This window comes from Schistocerca piceifrons, unplaced genomic scaffold, assembly GCF_021461385.2.
Source record: "Schistocerca piceifrons isolate TAMUIC-IGC-003096 unplaced genomic scaffold, iqSchPice1.1 HiC_scaffold_701, whole genome shotgun sequence".
Lineage (NCBI taxonomy): Eukaryota > Metazoa > Arthropoda > Insecta > Orthoptera > Acrididae > Schistocerca > Schistocerca piceifrons.
The window spans coordinates 535407-560403 of record NW_025728950.1 but is presented as its reverse complement, the minus strand read 5'-3'; the positions used below and the strand labels follow the sequence as shown (position 1 = coordinate 560403).

General features: G+C 49.4%; 7 pseudogenes; all 7 read left to right on the top strand.

Annotated features, from left to right (window-relative positions):
* The first annotated feature begins 2174 nt into the window (after positions 1-2174).
* Positions 2175-2385, top strand: LOC124769408 (annotated as a pseudogene).
* Positions 2386-5612: 3227 nt separating this feature from the next.
* LOC124769407 lies at positions 5613-5823 on the top strand (annotated as a pseudogene).
* A 3227-nt stretch (positions 5824-9050) lies between these two features.
* On the top strand, positions 9051-9261 carry LOC124769406 (annotated as a pseudogene).
* A 3229-nt stretch (positions 9262-12490) lies between these two features.
* On the top strand, positions 12491-12701 carry LOC124769592 (annotated as a pseudogene).
* A 3228-nt stretch (positions 12702-15929) lies between these two features.
* On the top strand, positions 15930-16140 carry LOC124769528 (annotated as a pseudogene).
* Positions 16141-19370: 3230 nt separating this feature from the next.
* LOC124769626 lies at positions 19371-19581 on the top strand (annotated as a pseudogene).
* Positions 19582-22811: 3230 nt separating this feature from the next.
* LOC124769527 lies at positions 22812-23022 on the top strand (annotated as a pseudogene).
* The last annotated feature ends 1975 nt before the right edge of the window (positions 23023-24997 follow it).

The following is a 24997-nucleotide window of genomic DNA, read 5'->3' as shown; positions in this document are numbered from 1 at the left end:
TGCTGTCTTACTCACCCACCGCCGACGCTCGAACCCCGGCTTCAATTGATCTCTAGATTTCGCCGGTGCCTTCTCCCATCCTTACCTGCTGGCCGTTATGTCGCGGAAGGGTTTCGGGGAGCACTTCATAAGAGTCATCCGGCACTTCTTGGATGGAGCAAATTCCAGAATCATTGTGAACGGCTGCAGATCACGACCAATTCCCATCAGACGATCAGTTCGACAAGGCTGTCCCTTGTCAGTGTATTTTATCGCTTTGGCGCTGGACCCCATGCTGCGTGACATCGGACGGATGGTCGATGGTGTTCCTTTCCCAGGCGTCACCTTCCGCAGTGCGGCATACGCGGATGGTGTAGGTGTGTTTGTAGCAAACGCCAATGACATCGATTCGGTTCGCCGAGTCCTCCACGTTTATGAACGAGCATCCGGTGCCATGTTAAAATCCAACAAAATGGTGCTAATGCCACTAGGGCCACGATCATTGACCATCGAACGCCCATGCAACCGGATTGTAGGGGAACAACGTATCTTGGGTCTTGAGGTGACTGACTGTCCGCAGCGCATGTTAACACTCACGTGCAGGCGGATTCTCACGCGCATCAGAGGATTTTGCATGAGTCACACTGATCGACGACTCGACCTCCATCAACGAATCCAACTGATTAGTACATACATCCTATCACGGGCATAGTATGTAGCACAACTCCATACGCTACCGAAACAAACCAGCAGAGCCATCTCACAAACAGTATATTGCCTATTGTGGCGGCATGCACTATTCAAAGTTGATGCGCAGAATTGTACACTGCCAAAGGTCGACAGTGGCCTTGGATTCATTGACTTTCCCCGCAAATGTGCGGCAATCCTGATTCAAAGTATCGCCACTTTGCGTGAGATTGACCCAGGTCGTACAACAGCGGTGCTTTTCGACCGTTATCGCCCACAATCGGCGCGTGCACCAGTATGTTTGACACATATTCCATTCCGGATGACGACAGTCAAGGACTATTACCTCAATCAAAGTTACGTCCTAACAGTGGCCACCGACAAGGCACGCACATCGAAGCGCCTTTACTAGGCGCTTCGAGGCCAGCCCACACCACATAAATTGGAGGACAGACGACCGTCGGTCATCTGGCACCAAGCTTGGGCTAATATCAACCACCCAGCCCTTCCCACAGAAGTTTCAGCGCTATGGTATCGCGTTGTAAACAATTTAATACCCACTAATCACCGCCTGGCGGCCATCCGCCTATGGCCCTCGGCTGCTTGCGGCCGATGTGGTGACGTAGACACCAGAGAGCATCGTCTCTTATGCCCTCACGTCACAGAAGTGTGGGACCTTGCACGTGTGCTATTAGCGCTGATCGGTGGGACTACACTGGACTATGTGTCAATCGACTGGTTCCTTACCCCTGATATTCAGACCAACCAACGAACACGACGTAACGCAATGGTGTGGCTCTTGGGCCACACCATTTTCACGATCTATGACCTTTGCCTCACCGATGCTGTCTCTTTCATGGACTACCTTTGGAGCCAGCATCGCCTGGCGGAATCTGACCGGAAATATACCATTACTTTTGCAAGATTTCTTAAAGTTGCAATGGTTCATGGTTATCAAAAGGTGTTCCGGGCTGACTAAGGCACCTCGTATAAGAATTGCCTGAGTGTACCCCTGGATCTTTGTCACTCAGACTTTCAAACTACCCTTGACTTACCCATACCCCAGATTTGATATTGGCCTTCAGGGCATCACTAGAGTAGACTGTTCTATAATACTGATAATATGGAAATTGGTAACACGGAAATTGTGTGAACCTTGTATGAAAAATTATTGGAAAATTGGAAAACATAATCTATCTTAGAGGATTATTACTTCGTTAATTGTATGGGCGATGGGATTATCTCGCCAGTTTCGTTTGAGTGTGCTGCCGTCGCTGTTTTTTTTTTATTTTGCCTTCATTTCTGTCTTTATTTATTTCTTTCTATTTAGTTTTTAACATCATCACTTGCTTCACACCTGGAGAGGGAGGTGTGTTTCTGAGTAGTGTGTCGTCGCCCCCAAGGCATAGCAGAGTATGCCTCCGCTTTTATTTTCGGTTTATGGCAATGAGTCTTGCTACTAACAACACCCTGCTTTACGTGCTGCGTCGACACTAGAGGATGGCGGCATTTTTGGAGAGGAAAAGGTAGGTCTATAGGGGAGGTAGGAGGGAAAAAAGTGTAGTATTTGTCTTATCAGCTTAATATCTGATACGTCCTGCATCACACGACCAGAATATTACACTCATTTTTGGCTTATGACGGAGTGCTAGGGGCTTGCTCCACCTCTGTCGCGGGTTGGCCCGGCATTGAAGTACCGCCGGGATCGGCCCACCTAAAATTAATTAAAACACAGCCTGAAATGGGTTAACTTTCTGCAGTGATCAGATATTCCGCTGGTAGCAAAACTTGTCGTAGTTGTTGATGTGCCCAGTAGTTAGTTGCTTACACACCACGATTTCTTTTCATTAATTTAGGATTATCTTAAGAATTTTTTTTTTTTTTTTGCGGTTAGCCGGACGGCACTTGCAGCCGCATTACGCTAGGCTGGTAATTTATGGGGGCACAGGACAGTGCCTTCGGATGCCTCGTTAGCGTCTCTTATGGTCCGGGCACAGATAATTTTAATTACATTTTTTGGAGTTATATCCTTAGCTCCTCGCGAACGTCGTCGTCGTCGCCGCCGCACGCACGCTGAATACGTGTGTACACACGCACACACACATATGCAGTAGGCGGTGGACGATGTAAGCACTCGGCTAGGTGTAGCTCGCGCCAGTATAGCTCGCACCGGCCTGACGCTGCTGTGGGGCGGCCTCACGGCTTCTCCACTGCCCTGGCAGCTAGCGGCGTTCAAATGGGAGTCGCAGTTTACTCCTCGACATGGAGGGTAGTACTGGGATGTTGACGAGTGATCTCGTATTTGGTCGTTCCTTCCGGCACTTGCCTTTGCGATGTTTTCGACGGTCGCCTGTTGCCATATCGGCCCGCACCACCGTGTGTCACTCCCACATGTGGAGCGCACACGCTGCAAGCATTTAGGCCCTGACACTGCGGTTTTTCATCTCTGGCGGTACTCCGCAAGGATACCGCCCTTCGATTGTGCCATTCCAGCACTAATCGAAGTGCTAGGTTTTCCGGCCTGTTAGGAGACCGCTTCTGCAAAACGTGCGAGGAGATGTTTGCTGGTTGCGAGCTACCCGCCGATTTTCTAGCTGTACGTATTGTCCTTAATCCAAAGGTCACAGGTCACTGTCGGGCTAAGGACGTGTTCTTAACACTGATTATAAGTTGGTGGCACGAAGTGTGGCTTCACATCTTAAACAGGTAATGAATAAGGTACACTGGCGTTTCGAATCGAACCACCTTCACCGCTGCTTCTATATACCGTGATGCTGTCTTACTCACCCACCGCCGACGCTCGAACCCCGGCTTCAATTGATCTCTAGATTTCGCCGGTGCCTTCTCCCATCCTTACCTGCTGGCCGTTATGTCGCGGAAGGGTTTCGGGGAGCACTTCATAAGAGTCATCCGGCACTTCTTGGATGGAGCAAATTCCAGAATCATTGTGAACGGCTGCAGATCACGACCAATTCCCATCAGACGATCAGTTCGACAAGGCTGTCCCTTGTCAGTGTATTTTATCGCTTTGGCGCTGGACCCCATGCTGCGTGACATCGGACGGATGGTCGATGGTGTTCCTTTCCCAGGCGTCACCTTCCGCAGTGCGGCATACGCGGTAGGTGTAGGTGTGTTTGTAGCAAACGCCAATGACATCGATTCGGTTCGCCGAGTCCTCCACGTTTATGAACGAGCATCCGGTGCCATGTTAAAATCCAACAAAATGGTGCTAATGCCACTAGGGCCACGATCATTGACCATCGAACGCCCATGCAACCGGATTGTAGGGGAACAACGTATCTTGGGTCTTGAGGTGACTGACTGTCCGCAGCGCATGTTAACACTCACGTGCAGGCGGATTCACACGCGCATCAGAGGATTTTGCATGAGTCACACTGATCGACGACTCGACCTCCATCAACGAATCCAACTGATTAGTACATACATCCTATCACGGGCATAGTATGTAGCACAACTCCATACGCTACCGAAACAAACCAGCAGAGCCATCTCACAAACAGTATATTGCCTATTGTGGCGGCATGCACTATTCAAAGTTGATGCGCAGAATTGTACACTGCCAAAGGTCGACAGTGGCCTTGGATTCATTGACTTTCCCCGCAAATGTGCGGCAATCCTGATTCAAAGTATCGCCACTTTGCGTGAGATTGACCCAGGTCGTACAACAGCGGTGCTTTTCGACCGTTATCGCCCACAATCGGCGCGTGCACCAGTATGTTTGACACATATTCCATTCCGGATGACGACAGTCAAGGACTATTACCTCAATCAAAGTTACGTCCTAACAGTGGCCACCGACAAGGCACGCACATCGAAGCGCCTTTACTAGGCGCTTCGAGGCCAGCCCACACCACATAAATTGGAGGACAGACGACCGTCGGTCATCTGGCACCAAGCTTGGGCTAATATCAACCACCCAGCCCTTCCCACAGAAGTTTCAGCGCTATGGTATCGCGTTGTAAACAATTTAATACCCACTAATCACCGCCTGGCGGCCATCCGCCTATGGCCCTCGGCTGCTTGCGGCCGATGTGGTGACGTAGACACCAGAGAGCATCGTCTCTTATGCCCTCACGTCACAGAAGTGTGGGACCTTGCACGTGTGCTATTAGCGCTGATCGGTGGGACTACACTGGACTATGTGTCAATCGACTGGTTCCTTACCCCTGATATTCAGACCAACCAACGAACACGACGTAACGCAATGGTGTGGCTCTTGGGCCACACCATTTTCACGATCTATGACCTTTGCCTCACCGATGCTGTCTCTTTCATGGACTACCTTTGGAGCCAGCATCGCCTGGCGGAATCTGACCGGAAATATACCATTACTTTTGCAAGATTTCTTAAAGTTGCAATGGTTCATGGTTATCAAAAGGTGTTCCGGGCTGACTAAGGCACCTCGTATAAGAATTGCCTGAGTGTACCCCTGGATCTTTGTCACTCAGACTTTCAAACTACCCTTGACTTACCCATACCCCAGATTTGATATTGGCCTTCAGGGCATCACTAGAGTAGACTGTTCTATAATACTGATAATATGGAAATTGGTAACACGGAAATTGTGTGAACCTTGTATGAAAAATTATTGGAAAATTGGAAAACATAATCTATCTTAGAGGATTATTACTTCGTTAATTGTATGGGCGATGGGATTATCTCGCCAGTTTCGTTTGAGTGTGCTGCCGTCGCTGTTTTTTTTTTATTTTGCCTTCATTTCTGTCTTTATTTATTTCTTTCTATTTAGTTTTTAACATCATCACTTGCTTCACACCTGGAGAGGGAGGTGTGTTTCTGAGTAGTGTGTCGTCGCCCCCAAGGCATAGCAGAGTATGCCTCCGCTTTTATTTTCGGTTTATGGCAATGAGTCTTGCTACTAACAACACCCTGCTTTACGTGCTGCGTCGACACTAGAGGATGGCGGCATTTTTGGAGAGGAAAAGGTAGGTCTATAGGGGAGGTAGGAGGGAAAAAAGTGTAGTATTTGTCTTATCAGCTTAATATCTGATACGTCCTGCATCACACGACCAGAATATTACACTCATTTTTGGCTTATGACGGAGTGCTAGGGGCTTGCTCCACCTCTGTCGCGGGTTGGCCCGGCATTGAAGTACCGCCGGGATCGGCCCACCTAAAATTAATTAAAACACAGCCTGAAATGGGTTAACTTTCTGCAGTGATCAGATATTCCGCTGGTAGCAAAACTTGTCGTAGTTGTTGATGTGCCCAGTAGTTAGTTGCTTACACACCACGATTTCTTTTCATTAATTTAGGATTATCTTAAGAATTTTTTTTTTTTTTTTGCGGTTAGCCGGACGGCACTTGCAGCCGCATTACGCTAGGCTGGTAATTTATGGGGGCACAGGACAGTGCCTTCGGATGCCTCGTTAGCGTCTCTTATGGTCCGGGCACAGATAATTTTAATTACATTTTTTGGAGTTATATCCTTAGCTCCTCGCGAACGTCGTCGTCGTCGCCGCCGCACGCACGCTGAATACGTGTGTACACACGCACACACACATATGCAGTAGGCGGTGGACGATGTAAGCACTCGGCTAGGTGTAGCTCGCGCCAGTATAGCTCGCACCGGCCTGACGCTGCTGTGGGGCGGCCTCACGGCTTCTCCACTGCCCTGGCAGCTAGCGGCGTTCAAATGGGAGTCGCAGTTTACTCCTCGACATGGAGGGTAGTACTGGGATGTTGACGAGTGATCTCGTATTTGGTCGTTCCTTCCGGCACTTGCCTTTGCGATGTTTTCGACGGTCGCCTGTTGCCATATCGGCCCGCACCACCGTGTGTCACTCCCACATGTGGAGCGCACACGCTGCAAGCATTTAGGCCCTGACACTGCGGTTTTTCATCTCTGGCGGTACTCCGCAAGGATACCGCCCTTCGATTGTGCCATTCCAGCACTAATCGAAGTGCTAGGTTTTCCGGCCTGTTAGGAGACCGCTTCTGCAAAACGTGCGAGGAGATGTTTGCTGGTTGCGAGCTACCCGCCGATTTTCTAGCTGTACGTATTGTCCTTAATCCAAAGGTCACAGGTCACTGTCGGGCTAAGGACGTGTTCTTAACACTGATTATAAGTTGGTGGCACGAAGTGTGGCTTCACATCTTAAACAGGTAATGAATAAGGTACACTGGCGTTTCGAATCGAACCACCTTCACCGCTGCTTCTATATACCGTGATGCTGTCTTACTCACCCACCGCCGACGCTCGAACCCCGGCTTCAATTGATCTCTAGATTTCGCCGGTGCCTTCTCCCATCCTTACCTGCTGGCCGTTATGTCGCGGAAGGGTTTCGGGGAGCACTTCATAAGAGTCATCCGGCACTTCTTGGATGGAGCAAATTCCAGAATCATTGTGAACGGCTGCAGATCACGACCAATTCCCATCAGACGATCAGTTCGACAAGGCTGTCCCTTGTCAGTGTATTTTATCGCTTTGGCGCTGGACCCCATGCTGCGTGACATCGGACGGATGGTCGATGGTGTTCCTTTCCCAGGCGTCACCTTCCGCAGTGCGGCATACGCGGATGGTGTAGGTGTGTTTGTAGCAAACGCCAATGACATCGATTCGGTTCGCCGAGTCCTCCACGTTTATGAACGAGCATCCGGTGCCATGTTAAAATCCAACAAAATGGTGCTAATGCCACTAGGGCCACGATCATTGACCATCGAACGCCCATGCAACCGGATTGTAGGGGAACAACGTATCTTGGGTCTTGAGGTGACTGACTGTCCGCAGCGCATGTTAACACTCACGTGCAGGCGGATTCTCACGCGCATCAGAGGATTTTGCATGAGTCACACTGATCGACGACTCGACCTCCATCAACGAATCCAACTGATTAGTACATACATCCTATCACGGGCATAGTATGTAGCACAACTCCATACGCTACCGAAACAAACCAGCAGAGCCATCTCACAAACAGTATATTGCCTATTGTGGCGGCATGCACTATTCAAAGTTGATGCGCAGAATTGTACACTGCCAAAGGTCGACAGTGGCCTTGGATTCATTGACTTTCCCCGCAAATGTGCGGCAATCCTGATTCAAAGTATCGCCACTTTGCGTGAGATTGACCCAGGTCGTACAACAGCGGTGCTTTTCGACCGTTATCGCCCACAATCGGCGCGTGCACCAGTATGTTTGACACATATTCCATTCCGGATGACGACAGTCAAGGACTATTACCTCAATCAAAGTTACGTCCTAACAGTGGCCACCGACAAGGCACGCACATCGAAGCGCCTTTACTAGGCGCTTCGAGGCCAGCCCACACCACATAAATTGGAGGACAGACGACCGTCGGTCATCTGGCACCAAGCTTGGGCTAATATCAACCACCCAGCCCTTCCCACAGAAGTTTCAGCGCTATGGTATCGCGTTGTAAACAATTTAATACCCACTAATCACCGCCTGGCGGCCATCCGCCTATGGCCCTCGGCTGCTTGCGGCCGATGTGGTGACGTAGACACCAGAGAGCATCGTCTCTTATGCCCTCACGTCACAGAAGTGTGGGACCTTGCACGTGTGCTATTAGCGCTGATCGGTGGGACTACACTGGACTATGTGTCAATCGACTGGTTCCTTACCCCTGATATTCAGACCAACCAACGAACACGACGTAACGCAATGGTGTGGCTCTTGGGCCACACCATTTTCACGATCTATGACCTTTGCCTCACCGATGCTGTCTCTTTCATGGACTACCTTTGGAGCCAGCATCGCCTGGCGGAATCTGACCGGAAATATACCATTACTTTTGCAAGATTTCTTAAAGTTGCAATGGTTCATGGTTATCAAAAGGTGTTCCGGGCTGACTAAGGCACCTCGTATAAGAATTGCCTGAGTGTACCCCTGGATCTTTGTCACTCAGACTTTCAAACTACCCTTGACTTACCCATACCCCAGATTTGATATTGGCCTTCAGGGCATCACTAGAGTAGACTGTTCTATAATACTGATAATATGGAAATTGGTAACACGGAAATTGTGTGAACCTTGTATGAAAAATTATTGGAAAATTGGAAAACATAATCTATCTTAGAGGATTATTACTTCGTTAATTGTATGGGCGATGGGATTATCTCGCCAGTTTCGTTTGAGTGTGCTGCCGTCGCTGTTTTTTTTTTATTTTGCCTTCATTTCTGTCTTTATTTATTTCTTTCTATTTAGTTTTTAACATCATCACTTGCTTCACACCTGGAGAGGGAGGTGTGTTTCTGAGTAGTGTGTCGTCGCCCCCAAGGCATAGCAGAGTATGCCTCCGCTTTTATTTTCGGTTTATGGCAATGAGTCTTGCTACTAACAACACCCTGCTTTACGTGCTGCGTCGACACTAGAGGATGGCGGCATTTTTGGAGAGGAAAAGGTAGGTCTATAGGGGAGGTAGGAGGGAAAAAAGTGTAGTATTTGTCTTATCAGCTTAATATCTGATACGTCCTGCATCACACGACCAGAATATTACACTCATTTTTGGCTTATGACGGAGTGCTAGGGGCTTGCTCCACCTCTGTCGCGGGTTGGCCCGGCATTGAAGTACCGCCGGGATCGGCCCACCTAAAATTAATTAAAACACAGCCTGAAATGGGTTAACTTTCTGCAGTGATCAGATATTCCGCTGGTAGCAAAACTTGTCGTAGTTGTTGATGTGCCCAGTAGTTAGTTGCTTACACACCACGATTTCTTTTCATTAATTTAGGATTATCTTAAGAATTTTTTTTTTTTTTTTTTGCGGTTAGCCGGACGGCACTTGCAGCCGCATTACGCTAGGCTGGTAATTTATGGGGGCACAGGACAGTGCCTTCGGATGCCTCGTTAGCGTCTCTTATGGTCCGGGCACAGATAATTTTAATTACATTTTTTGGAGTTATATCCTTAGCTCCTCGCGAACGTCGTCGTCGTCGCCGCCGCACGCACGCTGAATACGTGTGTACACACGCACACACACATATGCAGTAGGCGGTGGACGATGTAAGCACTCGGCTAGGTGTAGCTCGCGCCAGTATAGCTCGCACCGGCCTGACGCTGCTGTGGGGCGGCCTCACGGCTTCTCCACTGCCCTGGCAGCTAGCGGCGTTCAAATGGGAGTCGCAGTTTACTCCTCGACATGGAGGGTAGTACTGGGATGTTGACGAGTGATCTCGTATTTGGTCGTTCCTTCCGGCACTTGCCTTTGCGATGTTTTCGACGGTCGCCTGTTGCCATATCGGCCCGCACCACCGTGTGTCACTCCCGCATGTGGAGCGCACACGCTGCAAGCATTTAGGCCCTGACACTGCGGTTTTTCATCTCTGGCGGTACTCCGCAAGGATACCGCCCTTCGATTGTGCCATTCCAGCACTAATCGAAGTGCTAGGTTTTCCGGCCTGTTAGGAGACCGCTTCTGCAAAACGTGCGAGGAGATGTTTGCTGGTTGCGAGCTACCCGCCGATTTTCTAGCTGTACGTATTGTCCTTAATCCAAAGGTCACAGGTCACTGTCGGGCTAAGGACGTGTTCTTAACACTGATTATAAGTTGGTGGCACGAAGTGTGGCTTCACATCTTAAACAGGTAATGAATAAGGTACACTGGCGTTTCGAATCGAACCACCTTCACCGCTGCTTCTATATACCGTGATGCTGTCTTACTCACCCACCGCCGACGCTCGAACCCCGGCTTCAATTGATCTCTAGATTTCGCCGGTGCCTTCTCCCATCCTTACCTGCTGGCCGTTATGTCGCGGAAGGGTTTCGGGGAGCACTTCATAAGAGTCATCCGGCACTTCTTGGATGGAGCAAATTCCAGAATCATTGTGAACGGCTGCAGATCACGACCAATTCCCATCAGACGATCAGTTCGACAAGGCTGTCCCTTGTCAGTGTATTTTATCGCTTTGGCGCTGGACCCCATGCTGCGTGACATCGGACGGATGGTCGATGGTGTTCCTTTCCCAGGCGTCACCTTCCGCAGTGCGGCATACGCGGATGGTGTAGGTGTGTTTGTAGCAAACGCCAATGACATCGATTCGGTTCGCCGAGTCCTCCACGTTTATGAACGAGCATCCGGTGCCATGTTAAAATCCAACAAAATGGTGCTAATGCCACTAGGGCCACGATCATTGACCATCGAACGCCCATGCAACCGGATTGTAGGGGAACAACGTATCTTGGGTCTTGAGGTGACTGACTGTCCGCAGCGCATGTTAACACTCACGTGCAGGAGGATTCTCACGCGCATCAGAGGATTTTGCATGAGTCACACTGATCGACGACTCGACCTCCATCAACGAATCCAACTGATTAGTACATACATCCTATCACGGGCATAGTATGTAGCACAACTCCATACGCTACCGAAACAAACCAGCAGAGCCATCTCACAAACAGTATATTGCCTATTGTGGCGGCATGCACTATTCAAAGTTGATGCGCAGAATTGTACACTGCCAAAGGTCGATAGTGGCCTTGGACTCATTGACTTTCCCCGCAAATGTGCGGCAATCCTGATTCAAAGTATCGCCACTTTGCGTGAGATTGACCCAGGTCGTACAACAGCGGTGCTTTTCGACCGTTATCGCCCACAATCGGCGCGTGCACCAGTATGTTTGACACATATTCCATTCCGGATGACGACAGTCAAGGACTATTACCTCAATCAAAGTTACGTCCTAACAGTGGTCACCAACAAGGCACGCACATCGAAGCGCCTTTACTAGGCGCTTCGAGGCCAGCCCACACCACATAAATTGGAGGACAGACGACCGTCGGTCATCTGGCACCAAGCTTGGGCTAATATCAACCACCCAGCCCTTCCCACAGAAGTTTCAGCGCTATGGTATCGCGTTGTAAACAATTTAATACCCACTAATCACCGCCTGGCGGCCATCCGCCTATGGCCCTCGGCTGCTTGCGGCCGATGTGGTGACGTAGACACCAGAGAGCATCGTCTCTTATGCCCTCACGTCACAGAAGTGTGGGACCTTGCACGTGTGCTATTAGCGCTGATCGGTGGGACTACACTGGACTATGTGTCAATCGACTGGTTCCTTACCCCTGATATTCAGACCAACCAACGAACACGACGTAACGCAATGGTGTGGCTCTTGGGCCACACCATTTTCACGATCTATGACCTTTGCCTCACCGATGCTGTCTCTTTCATGGACTACCTTTGGAGCCAGCATCGCCTGGCGGAATCTGACCGGAAATATACCATTACTTCTGGAAGATTTCTTAAAGTTGCAATGGTTCATGGTTATCAAAAGGTGTTCCGGGCTGACTAAGGCACCTCGTATAAGAATTGCCTGAGTGTACCCCTGGATCTTTGTCACTCAGACTTTCAAACTACCCTTGACTTACCCATACCCCAGATTTGATATTGGCCTTCAGGGCATCACTAGAGTAGACTGTTCTATGATACTGATAATATGGAAATTGTTAACACGGAAATTGTGTGAACCTTGTATGAAAAATTATTGGAAAATTGGAAAACATAATCTATCTTAGAGGATTATTACTTCGTTAATTCTATGGGCGATGGGATTATCTCGCCAGTTTCGTTTGAGTGTGCTGCCGTCGCTGTTTTTTTTTTATTTTGCCTTCATTTCTGTCTTTATTTATTTCTTTCTATTTAGTTTTTAACATCATCACTTGCTTCACACCTGGAGAGGGAGGTGTGTTTCTGAGTAGTGTGTCGTCGCCCCCAAGGCATAGCAGAGTATGCCTCCGCTTTTATTTTCGGTTTATGGCAATGAGTCTTGCTACTAACAACACCCTGCTTTACGTGCTGCGTCGACACTAGAGGATGGCGGCATTTTTGGAGAGGAAAAGGTAGGTCTATAGGGGAGGTAGGAGGGAAAAAAGTGTAGTATTTGTCTTATCAGCTTAATATCTGATACGTCCTGCATCACACGACCAGAATATTACACTCATTTTTGGCTTATGACGGAGTGCTAGGGGCTTGCTCCACCTCTGTCGCGGGTTGGCCCAGCATTGAAGTACCGCCGGGATCGGCCCACCTAAAATTAATTAAAACACAGCCTGAAATGGGTTAACTTTCTGCAGTGATCAGATATTCCGCTGGTAGCAAAACTTGTCGTAGTTGTTGATGTGCCCAGTAGTTAGTTGCTTACACACCACGATTTCTTTTCATTAATTTAGGATTATCTTAAGAATTTTTTTTTTTTTTTTTGCGTTTAGCCGGACGGCACTTGCAGCCGCATTACGCTAGGCTGGTAATTTATGGGGGCACAGGACAGTGCCTTCGGATGCCTCGTTAGCGTCTCTTATGGTCCGGGCACAGATAATTTTAATTACATTTTTTGGAGTTATATCCTTAGCTCCTCGCGAACGTCGTCGTCGTCGCCGCCGCACGCACGCTGAATACGTGTGTACACACGCACACACACATATGCAGTAGGCGGTGGACGATGTAAGCACTCGGCTAGGTGTAGCTCGCGCCAGTATAGCTCGCACCGGCCTGACGCTGCTGTGGGGCGGCCTCACGGCTTCTCCACTGCCCTGGCAGCTAGCGGCGTTCAAATGGGAGTCGCAGTTTACTCCTCGACATGGAGGGTAGTACTGGGATGTTGACGAGTGATCTCGTATTTGGTCGTTCCTTCCGGCACTTGCCTTTGCGATGTTTTCGACGGTCGCCTGTTGCCATATCGGCCCGCACCACCGTGTGTCACTCCCACATGTGGAGCGCACACGCTGCAAGCATTTAGGCCCTGACACTGCGGTTTTTCATCTCTGGCGGTACTCCGCAAGGATACCGCCCTTCGATTGTGCCATTCCAGCACTAATCGAAGTGCTAGGTTTTCCGGCCTGTTAGGAGACCGCTTCTGCAAAACGTGCGAGGAGATGTTTGCTGGTTGCGAGCTACCCGCCGATTTTCTAGCTGTACGTATTGTCCTTAATCCAAAGGTCACAGGTCACTGTCGGGCTAAGGACGTGTTCTTAACACTGATTATAAGTTGGTGGCACGAAGTGTGGCTTCACATCTTAAACAGGTAATGAATAAGGTACACTGGCGTTTCGAATCGAACCACCTTCACCGCTGCTTCTATATACCGTGATGCTGTCTTACTCACCCACCGCCGACGCTCGAACCCCGGCTTCAATTGATCTCTAGATTTCGCCGGTGCCTTCTCCCATCCTTACCTGCTGGCCGTTATGTCGCGGAAGGGTTTCGGGGAGCACTTCATAAGAGTCATCCGGCACTTCTTGGATGGAGCAAATTCCAGAATCATTGTGAACGGCTGCAGATCACGACCAATTCCCATCAGACGATCAGTTCGACAAGGCTGTCCCTTGTCAGTGTATTTTATCGCTTTGGCGCTGGACCCCATGCTGCGTGACATCGGACGGATGGTCGATGGTGTTCCTTTCCCAGGCGTCACCTTCCGCAGTGCGGCATACGCGGATGGTGTAGGTGTGTTTGTAGCAAACGCCAATGACATCGATTCGGTTCGCCGAGTCCTCCACGTTTATGAACGAGCATCCGGTGCCATGTTAAAATCCAACAAAATGGTGCTAATGCCACTAGGGCCACGATCATTGACCATCGAACGCCCATGCAACCGGATTGTAGGGGAACAACGTATCTTGGGTCTTGAGGTGACTGACTGTCCGCAGCGCATGTTAACACTCACGTGCAGGCGGATTCTCACGCGCATCAGAGGATTTTGCATGAGTCACACTGATCGACGACTCGACCTCCATCAACGAATCCAACTGATTAGTACATACATCCTATCACGGGCATAGTATGTAGCACAACTCCATACGCTACCGAAACAAACCAGCAGAGCCATCTCACAAACAGTATATTGCCTATTGTGGCGGCATGCACTATTCAAAGTTGATGCGCAGAATTGTACACTGCCAAAGGTCGATAGTGGCCTTGGACTCATTGACTTTCCCCGCAAATGTGCGGCAATCCTGATTCAAAGTATCGCCACTTTGCGTGACATTGACCCAGGTCGTACAACAGCGGTGCTTTTCGACCGTTATCGCCCACAATCGGCGCGTGCACCAGTATGTTTGACACATATTCCATTCCGGATGACGACAGTCAAGGACTATTACCTCAATCAAAGTTACGTCCTAACAGTGGCCACCGACAAGGCACGCACATCGAAGCGCCTTTACTAGGCGCTTCGAGGCCAGCCCACACCACATAAATTGGAGGACAGACGACCGTCGGTCATCTGGCACCAAGCTTGGGCTAATATCAACCACCCAGCCCTTCCCACAGAAGTTTCAGCGCTATGGTATCGCGTTGTAAACAATTTAATACCCACTAATCACCGCCTGGCGGCCATCCGCCTATGGCCCTCGGCTGCTTGCGGCCGATGTGGTGACGTAGACACCAGAGAGCATCGTCTCTTATGCCCTCACGTCACAGAAGTGTGGGACCTTGCACGTGTGCTATTAGCGCTGATCGGTGGGACTACACTGGACTATGTGTCAATCGACTGGTTCCTTACCCCTGATATTCAGACCAACCAACGAACACGACGTGACGCAATGGTGTGGCTCTTGGGCCACACCATTTTCACGATCTATGACCTTTGCCTCACCGATGCTGTCTCTTTCATGGACTACCTTTGGAGCCAGCATCGCCTGGCGGAATCTGACCGGAAATATACCATTACTTTTGGAAGATTTCTTAAAGTTGCAATGGTTCATGGTTATCAAAAGGTGTTCCGGGCTGACTAAGGCACCTCGTATAAGAATTGCCTGAGTGTACCCCTGGATCTTTGTCACTCAGACTTTCAAACTACCCTTGACTTACCCATACCCCAGATTTGATATTGGCCTTCAGGGCATCACTAGAGTAGACTGTTCTATGATACTGATAATATGGAAATTGTTAACACGGAAATTGTGTGAACCTTGTATGAAAAATTATTGGAAAATTGGAAAACATAATCTATCTTAGAGGATTATTACTTCGTTAATTCTATGGGCGATGGGATTATCTCGCCAGTTTCGTTTGAGTGTGCTGCCGTCGCTGTTTTTTTTTTATTTTGCCTTCATTTCTGTCTTTATTTATTTCTTTCTATTTAGTTTTTAACATCATCACTTGCTTCACACCTGGAGAGGGAGGTGTGTTTCTGAGTAGTGTGTCGTCGCCCCCAAGGCATAGCAGAGTATGCCTCCGCTTTTATTTTCGGTTTATGGCAATGAGTCTTGCTACTAACAACACCCTGCTTTACGTGCTGCGTCGACACGAGAGGATGGCGGCATTTTTGGAGAGGAAAAGGTAGGTCTATAGGGGAGGTAGGAGGGAAAAAAGTGTAGTATTTGTCTTATCAGCTTAATATCTGATACGTCCTGCATCACACGACCAGAATATTACACTCATTTTTGGCTTATGACGGAGTGCTAGGGGCTTGCTCCACCTCTGTCGCGGGTTGGCCCGGCATTGAAGTACGGCCGGGATCGGCCCACCTAAAATTAATTAAAACACAGCCTGAAATGGGTTAACTTTCTGCAGTGATCAGATATTCCGCTGGTAGCAAAACTTGTCGTAGTTGTTGATGTGCCCAGTAGTTAGTTGCTTACACACCACGATTTCTTTTCATTAATTTAAGATTATCTTAAGAATTTTTTTTTTTTTTTTTTGCGGTTAGCCGGACGGCATTTGCAGCCGCATTACGCTAGGCTGGTAATTTATGGGGGCACAGGACAGTGCCTTCGGATGCCTCGTTAGCGTCTCTTATGGTCCGGGCACAGATAATTTTAATTACATTTTTTGGAGTTATATCCTTAGCTCCTCGCGAACGTCGTCGTCGTCGCCGCCGCACGCACGCTGAATACGTGTGTACACACGCACACACACATATGCAGTAGGCGGTGGACGATGTAAGCACTCGGCTAGGTGTAGCTCGCGCCAGTATAGCTCGCACCGGCCTGACGCTGCTGTGGGGCGGCCTCACGGCTTCTCCACTGCCCTGGCAGCTAGCGGCGTTCAAATGGGAGTCGCAGTTTACTCCTCGACATGGAGGGTAGTACTGGGATGTTGACGAGTGATCTCGTATTTGGTCGTTCCTTCCGGCACTTGCCTTTGCGATGTTTTCGACGGTCGCCTGTTGCCATATCGGCCCGCACCACCGTGTGTCACTCCCACATGTGGAGCGCACACGCTGCAAGCATTTAGGCCCTGACACTGCGGTTTTTCATCTCTGGCGGTACTCCGCAAGGATACCGCCCTTCGATTGTGCCATTCCAGCACTAATCGAAGTGCTAGGTTTTCCGGCCTGTTAGGAGACCGCTTCTGCAAAACGTGCGAGGAGATGTTTGCTGGTTGCGAGCTACCCGCCGATTTTCTAGCTGTACGTATTGTCCTTAATCCAAAGGTCACAGGTCACTGTCGGGCTAAGGACGTGTTCTTAACACTGATTATAAGTTGGTGGCACGAAGTGTGGCTTCACATCTTAAACAGGTAATGAATAAGGTACACTGGCGTTTCGAATCGAACCACCTTCACCGCTGCTTCTATATACCGTGATGCTGTCTTACTCACCCACCGCCGACGCTCGAACCCCGGCTTCAATTGATCTCTAGATTTCGCCGGTGCCTTCTCCCATCCTTACCTGCTGGCCGTTATGTCGCGGAAGGGTTTCGGGGAGCACTTCATAAGAGTCATCCGGCACTTCTTGGATGGAGCAAATTCCAGAATCATTGTGAACGGCTGCAGATCACGACCAATTCCCATCAGACGATCAGTTCGACAAGGCTGTCCCTTGTCAGTGTATTTTATCGCTTTGGCGCTGGACCCCATGCTGCGTGACATCGGACGGATGGTCGATGGTGTTCCTTTCCCAGGCGTCACCTTCCACAGTGCGGCATACGCGGATGGTGTAGGTGTGTTTGTAGCAAACGCCAATGACATCGATTCGGTTCGCCGAGTCCTCCACGTTTATGAACGAGCATCCGGTGCCATGTTAAAATCCAACAAAATGGTGCTAATGCCACTAGGGCCACGATCATTGACCATCGAACGCCCATGCAACCGGATTGTAGGGGAACAACGTATCTTGGGTCTTGAGGTGACTGACTGTCCGCAGTGCATGGTAACACTCACGTGCAGGCGGATTCTCACGCGCATCAGAGGATTTTGCATGAGTCACACTGATCGACGACTCGACCTCCATCAACGAATCCAACTGATTAGTACATACATCCTATCACGGGCATAGTATGTAGCACAACTCCATACGCTACCGAAACAAACCAGCAGAGCCATCTCACAAACAGTATATTGCCTATTGTGGCGGCATGCACTATTCAAAGTTGATGCGCAGAATTGTACACTGCCAAAGGTCGATAGTGGCCTTGGACTCATTGACTTTCCCCGCAAATGTGCGGCAATCCTGATTCAAAGTATCGCCACTTTGCGTGAGATTGACCCAGGTCGTACAACAGCGGTGCTTTTCGACCGTTATGGCCCACAATCGGCGCGTGCACCAGTATGTTTGACACATATTCCATTCCGGATGACGACAGTCAAGGACTATTACCTCAATCAAAGTTACGTCCTAACAGTGGCCACCGACAAGGCACGCACATCGAAGCGCCTTTACTAGGCGCTTCGAGGCCAGCCCACACCACATAAATTGGAGGACAGACGACCGTCGGTCATCTGGCACCAAGCTTGGGCTAATATCAACCACCCAGCCCTTCCCACAGAAGTTTCAGCGCTATGGTATCGCGTTGTAAACAATTTAATACCCACTAATCACCGCCTGGCGGCCATCCGCCTATGGCCCTCGGCTGCTTGCGGCCGATGTGGTGACGTAGACACCAGAGAGCATCGTCTCTTATGCCCTCACGTCACAGAAGTGTGGGACCTTGCACGTGTGCTATTAGCGCTGATCGGTGGGACTACACTGGACTATGTGTCAATCGACTGGTTCCTTACCCCTGATATTCAGACCAACCAACGAACACGACGTAACGCAATGGTGTGGCTCTTGGGCCACACCATTTTCACGATCTATGACCTTTGCCTCACCGATGCTGTCTCTTTCATGGACTACCTTTGGAGCCAGCATCGCCTGGCGGAATCTGACCGGAAATATACCATTACTTTTGGAAGATTTCTTAAAGTTGCAATGGTTCATGGTTATCAAAAGGTGTTCCGGGCTGACTAAGGCACCTCGTATAAGAATTGCCTGAGTGTACCCCTGGATCTTTGTCACTCAGACTTTCAAACTACCCTTGACTTACCCATACCCCAGATTTGATATTGGCCTTCAGGGCATCACTAGAGTAGACTGTTCTATGATACTGATAATATGGAAATTGTTAACACGGAAATTGTGTGAACCTTGTATGAAAAATTATTGGAAAATTGGAAAACATAATCTATCTTAGAGGATTATTACTTCGTTAATTCTATGGGCGATGGGATTATCTCGCCAGTTTCGTTTGAGTGTGCTGCCGTCGCTGTTTTTTTTTTTATTTTGCCTTCATTTCTGTCTTTATTTATTTCTTTCTATTTAGTTTTTAACATCATCACTTGCTTCACACCTGGAGAGGGAGGTGTGTTTCTGAGTAGTGTGTCGTCGCCCCCAAGGCATAGCAGAGTATGCCTCCGCTTTTATTTTCGGTTTATGGCAATGAGTCTTGCTACTAACAACACCCTGCTTTACGTGCTGCGTCGACACTAGAGGATGGCGGCATTTTTGGAGAGGAAAAGGTAGGTCTATAGGGGAGGTAGGAGGGAAAAAAGTGTAGTATTTGTCTTATCAGCTTAATATCTGATACGTCCTGCATCACACGACCAGAATATTACACTCATTTTTGGCTTATGACGGAGTGCTAGGGGCTTGCTCCACCTCTGTCGCGGGTTGGAACGGCATTGAAGTACCGCCGGGATCGGCCCACCTAAAATTAATTAAAACACAGCCTGAAATGGGTTAACTTTCTGCAGTGATCAGATATTCCGCTGGTAGCAAAACTTGTCGTAGTTGTTGATGTGCCCAGTAGTTAGTTGCTTACACACCACGATTTCTTTTCATTAATTTAAGATTATCTTAAGAATTTTTTTTTTTTTTTTTTTGCGGTTAGCCGGACGGCACTTGCAGCCGCATTACGCTAGGCTGGTAATTTATGGGGGCACAGGACAGTGCCTTCGGATGCCTCGTTAGCGTCTCTTATGGTCCGGGCACAGATAATTTTAATTACATTTTTTGGAGTTATATCCTTAGCTCCTCGCGAACGTCGTCGTCGTCGCCGCCGCACGCACGCTGAATACGTGTGTACACACGCACACACACATATGCAGTAGGCGGTGGACGATGTAAGCACTCGGCTAGGTGTAGCTCGCGCCAGTATAGCTCGCACCGGCCTGACGCTGCTGTGGGGCGGCCTCACGGCTTCTCCACTGCCCTGGCAGCTAGCGGCGTTCAAATGGGAGTCGCAGTTTACTCCTCGACATGGAGGGTAGTACTGGGATGTTGACGAGTGATCTCGTATTTGGTCGTTCCTTCCGGCACTTGCCTTTGCGATGTTTTCGACGGTCGCCTGTTGCCATATCGGCCCGCACCACCGTGTGTCACTCCCACATGTGGAGCGCACACGCTGCAAGCATTTAGGCCCTGACACTGCGGTTTTTCATCTCTGGCGGTACTCCGCAAGGATACCGCCCTTCGATTGTGCCATTCCAGCACTAATCGAAGTGCTAGGTTTTCCGGCCTGTTAGGAGACCGCTTCTGCAAAACGTGCGAGGAGATGTTTGCTGGTTGCGAGCTACCCGCCGATTTTCTAGCTGTACGTATTGTCCTTAATCCAAAGGTCACAGGTCACTGTCGGGCTAAGGACGTGTTCTTAACACTGATTATAAGTTGGTGGCACGAAGTGTGGCTTCACATCTTAAACAGGTAATGAATAAGGTACACTGGCGTTTCGAATCGAACCACCTTCACCGCTGCTTCTATATACCGTGATGCTGTCTTACTCACCCACCGCCGACGCTCGAACCCCGGCTTCAATTGATCTCTAGATTTCGCCGGTGCCTTCTCCCATCCTTACCTGCTGGCCGTTATGTCGCGGAAGGGTTTCGGGGAGCACTTCATAAGAGTCATCCGGCACTTCTTGGATGGAGCAAATTCCAGAATCATTGTGAACGGCTGCAGATCACGACCAATTCCCATCAGACGATCAGTTCGACAAGGCTGTCCCTTGTCAGTGTATTTTATCGCTTTGGCGCTGGACCCCATGCTGCGTGACATCGGACGGATGGTCGATGGTGTTCCTTTCCCAGGCGTCACCTTCCGCAGTGCGGCATACGCGGATGGTGTAGGTGTGTTTGTAGCAAACGCCAATGACATCGATTCGGTTCGCCGAGTCCTCCACGTTTATGAACGAGCATCCGGTGCCATGTTAAAATCCAACAAAATGGTGCTAATGCCACTAGGGCCACGATCATTGACCATCGAACGCCCATGCAACCGAATTGTAGGGGAACAACGTATCTTGGGTCTTGAGGTGACTGACTGTCCGCAGCGCATGTTAACACTCACGTGCAGGCGGATTCTCACGCGCATCAGAGGATTTTGCATGAGTCACACTGATCGACGACTCGACCTCCATCAACGAATCCAACTGATTAGTACATACATCCTATCACGGGCATAGTATGTAGCACAACTCCATACGCTACCGAAACAAACCAGCAGAGCCATCTCACAAACAGTATATTGCCTATTGTGGCGGCATGCACTATTCAAAGTTGATGCGCAGAATTGTACACTGCCAAAGGTCGATAGTGGCCTTGGACTCATTGACTTTCCCCGCAAATGTGCGGCAATCCTGATTCAAAGTATCGCCACTTTGCGTGACATTGACCCAGGTCGTACAACAGCGGTGCTTTTCGACCGTTATCGCCCACAATCGGCGCGTGCACCAGTATGTTTGACACATATTCCATTCCGGATGACGACAGTCAAGGACTATTACCTCAATCAAAGTTACGTCCTAACAGTGGCCACCGACAAGGCACGCACATCGAAGCGCCTTTACTAGGCGCTTCGAGGCCAGCCCACACCACATAAATTGGAGGACAGACGACCGTCGGTCATCTGGCACCAAGCTTGGGCTAATATCAACCACCCAGCCCTTCCCACAGAAGTTTCAGCGCTATGGTATCGCGTTGTAAACAATTTAATACCCACTAATCACCGCCTGGCGGCCATCCGCCTATGGTCCTCGGCTGCTTGCGGCCGATGTGGTGACGTAGACACCAGAGAGCATCGTCTCTTATGCCCTCACGTCACAGAAGTGTGGGACCTTGCACGTGTGCTATTAGCGCTGATCGGTGGGACTACACTGGACTATGTGTCAATCGACTGGTTCCTTACCCCTGATATTCAGACCAACCAACGAACACGACGTAACGCAATGGTGTGGCTCTTGGGCCACACCATTTTCACGATCTATGACCTTTGCCTCACCGATGCTGTCTCTTTCATGGACTACCTTTGGAGCCAGCATCGCCTGGCGGAATCTGACCGGAAATATACCATTACTTTTGGAAGATTTCTTAAAGTTGCAATGGTTCATGGTTATCAAAAGGTGTTCCGGGCTGACTAAGGCACCTCGTATAAGAATTGCCTGAGTGTACCCCTGGATCTTTGTCACTCAGACTTTCAAACTACCCTTGACTTACCCATACCCCAGATTTGATATTGGCCTTCAGGGCATCACTAGAGTAGACTGTTCTATGATACTGATAATATGGAAATTGTTAACACGGAAATTGTGTGAACCTTGTATGAAAAATTATTGGAAAATTGGAAAACATAATCTATCTTAGAGGATTATTACTTCGTTAATTCTATGGGCGATGGGATTATCTCGCCAGTTTCGTTTGAGTGTGCTGCCGTCGCTGTTTTTTTTTTATTTTGCCTTCATTTCTGTCTTTATTTATTTCTTTCTATTTAGTTTTTAACATCATCACTTGCTTCACACCTGGAGAGGGAGGTGTGTTTCTGAGTAGTGTGTCGTCGCCCCCAAGGCATAGCAGAGTATGCCTCCGCTTTTATTTTCGGTTTATGGCAATGAGTCTTGCTACTAACAACACCCTGCTTTACGTGCTGCGTCGACACTAGAGGATGGCGGCATTTTTGGAGAGGAAAAGGTAGGTCTATAGGGGAGGTAGGAGGGAAAAAAGTGTAGTATTTGTCTTATCAGCTTAATATCTGATACGTCCTGCATCACACGACCAGAATATTACACTCATTTTTGGCTTATGACGGAGTGCTAGGGGCTTGCTCCACCTCTGTCGCGGGTTGGCCCGGCATTGAAGTACGGCCGGGATCGGCCCACCTAAAATTAATTAAAACACAGCCTGAAATGGGTTAACTTTCTGCAGTGATCAGATATTCCGCTGGTAGCAAAACTTGTCGTAGTTGTTGATGTGCCCAGTAGTTAGTTGCTTACACACCACGATTTCTTTTCATTAATTTAAGATTATCTTTAGAATTTTTTTTTTTTTTTTTTTGCGGTTAGCCGGACGGCACTTGCAGCCGCATTACGCTAGGCTGGTAATTTATGGGGGCACAGGACAGTGCCTTCGGATGCCTCGTTAGCGTCTCTTATGGTCCGGGCACAGATAATTTTAATTACATTTTTTGGAGTTATATCCTTAGCTCCTCGCGAACGTCGTCGTCGTCGTCGCCGCCGCACGCACGCTGAATACGTGTGTACACACGCACACACACATATGCAGTAGGCGGTGGACGATGTAAGCACTCGGCTAGGTGTAGCTCGCGCCAGTATAGCTCGCACCGGCCTGACGCTGCTGTGGGGCGGCCTCACGGCTTCTCCACTGCCCTGGCAGCTAGCGGCGTTCAAATGGGAGTCGCAGTTTACTCCTCGACATGGAGGGTAGTACTGGGATGTTGACGAGTGATCTCGTATTTGGTCGTTCCTTCCGGCACTTGCCTTTGCGATGTTTTCGACGGTCGCCTGTTGCCATATCGGCCCGCACCACCGTGTGTCACTCCCACATGTGGAGCGCACACGCTGCAAGCATTTAGGCCCTGACACTGCGGTTTTTCATCTCTGGCGGTACTCCGCAAGGATACCGCCCTTCGATTGTGCCATTCCAGCACTAATCGAAGTGCTAGGTTTTCCGGCCTGTTAGGAGACCGCTTCTGCAAAACGTGCGAGGAGATGTTTGCTGGTTGCGAGCTACCCGCCGATTTTCTAGCTGTACGTATTGTCCTTAATCCAAAGGTCACAGGTCACTGTCGGGCTAAGGACGTGTTCTTAACACTGATTATAAGTTGGTGGCACGAAGTGTGGCTTCACATCTTAAACAGGTAATGAATAAGGTACACTGGCGTTTCGAATCGAACCACCTTCACCGCTGCTTCTATATACCGTGATGCTGTCTTACTCACCCACCGCCGACGCTCGAACCCCGGCTTCAATTGATCTCTAGATTTCGCCGGTGCCTTCTCCCATCCTTACCTGCTGGCCGTTATGTCGCGGAAGGGTTTCGGGGAGCACTTCATAAGAGTCATCCGGCACTTCTTGGATGGAGCAAATTCCAGAATCATTGTGAACGGCTGCAGATCACGACCAATTCCCATCAGACGATCAGTTCGACAAGGCTGTCCCTTGTCAGTGTATTTTATCGCTTTGGCGCTGGACCCCATGCTGCGTGACATCGGACGGATGGTCGATGGTGTTCCTTTCCCAGGCGTCACCTTCCGCAGTGCGGCATACGCGGATGGTGTAGGTGTGTTTGTAGCAAACGCCAATGACATCGATTCGGTTCGCCGAGTCCTCCACGTTTATGAACGAGCATCCGGTGCCATGTTAAAATCCAACAAAATGGTGCTAATGCCACTAGGGCCACGATCATTGACCATCGAACGCCCATGCAACCGGATTGTAGGGGAACAACGTATCTTGGGTCTTGAGGTGACTGACTGTCCGCAGCGCATGTTAACACTCACGTGCAGGCGGATTCTCACGCGCATCAGAGGATTTTGCATGAGTCACACTGATCGACGACTCGACCTCCATCAACGAATCCAACTGATTAGTACATACATCCTATCACGGGCATAGTATGTAGCACAACTCCATACGCTACCGAAACAAACCAGCAGAGCCATCTCACAAACAGTATATTGCCTATTGTGGCGGCATGCACTATTCAAAGTTGATGCGCAGAATTGTACACTGCCAAAGGTCGATAGTGGCCTTGGACTCATTGACTTTCCCCGCAAATGTGCGGCAATCCTGATTCAAAGTATCGCCACTTTGCGTGAGATTGACCCAGGTCGTACAACA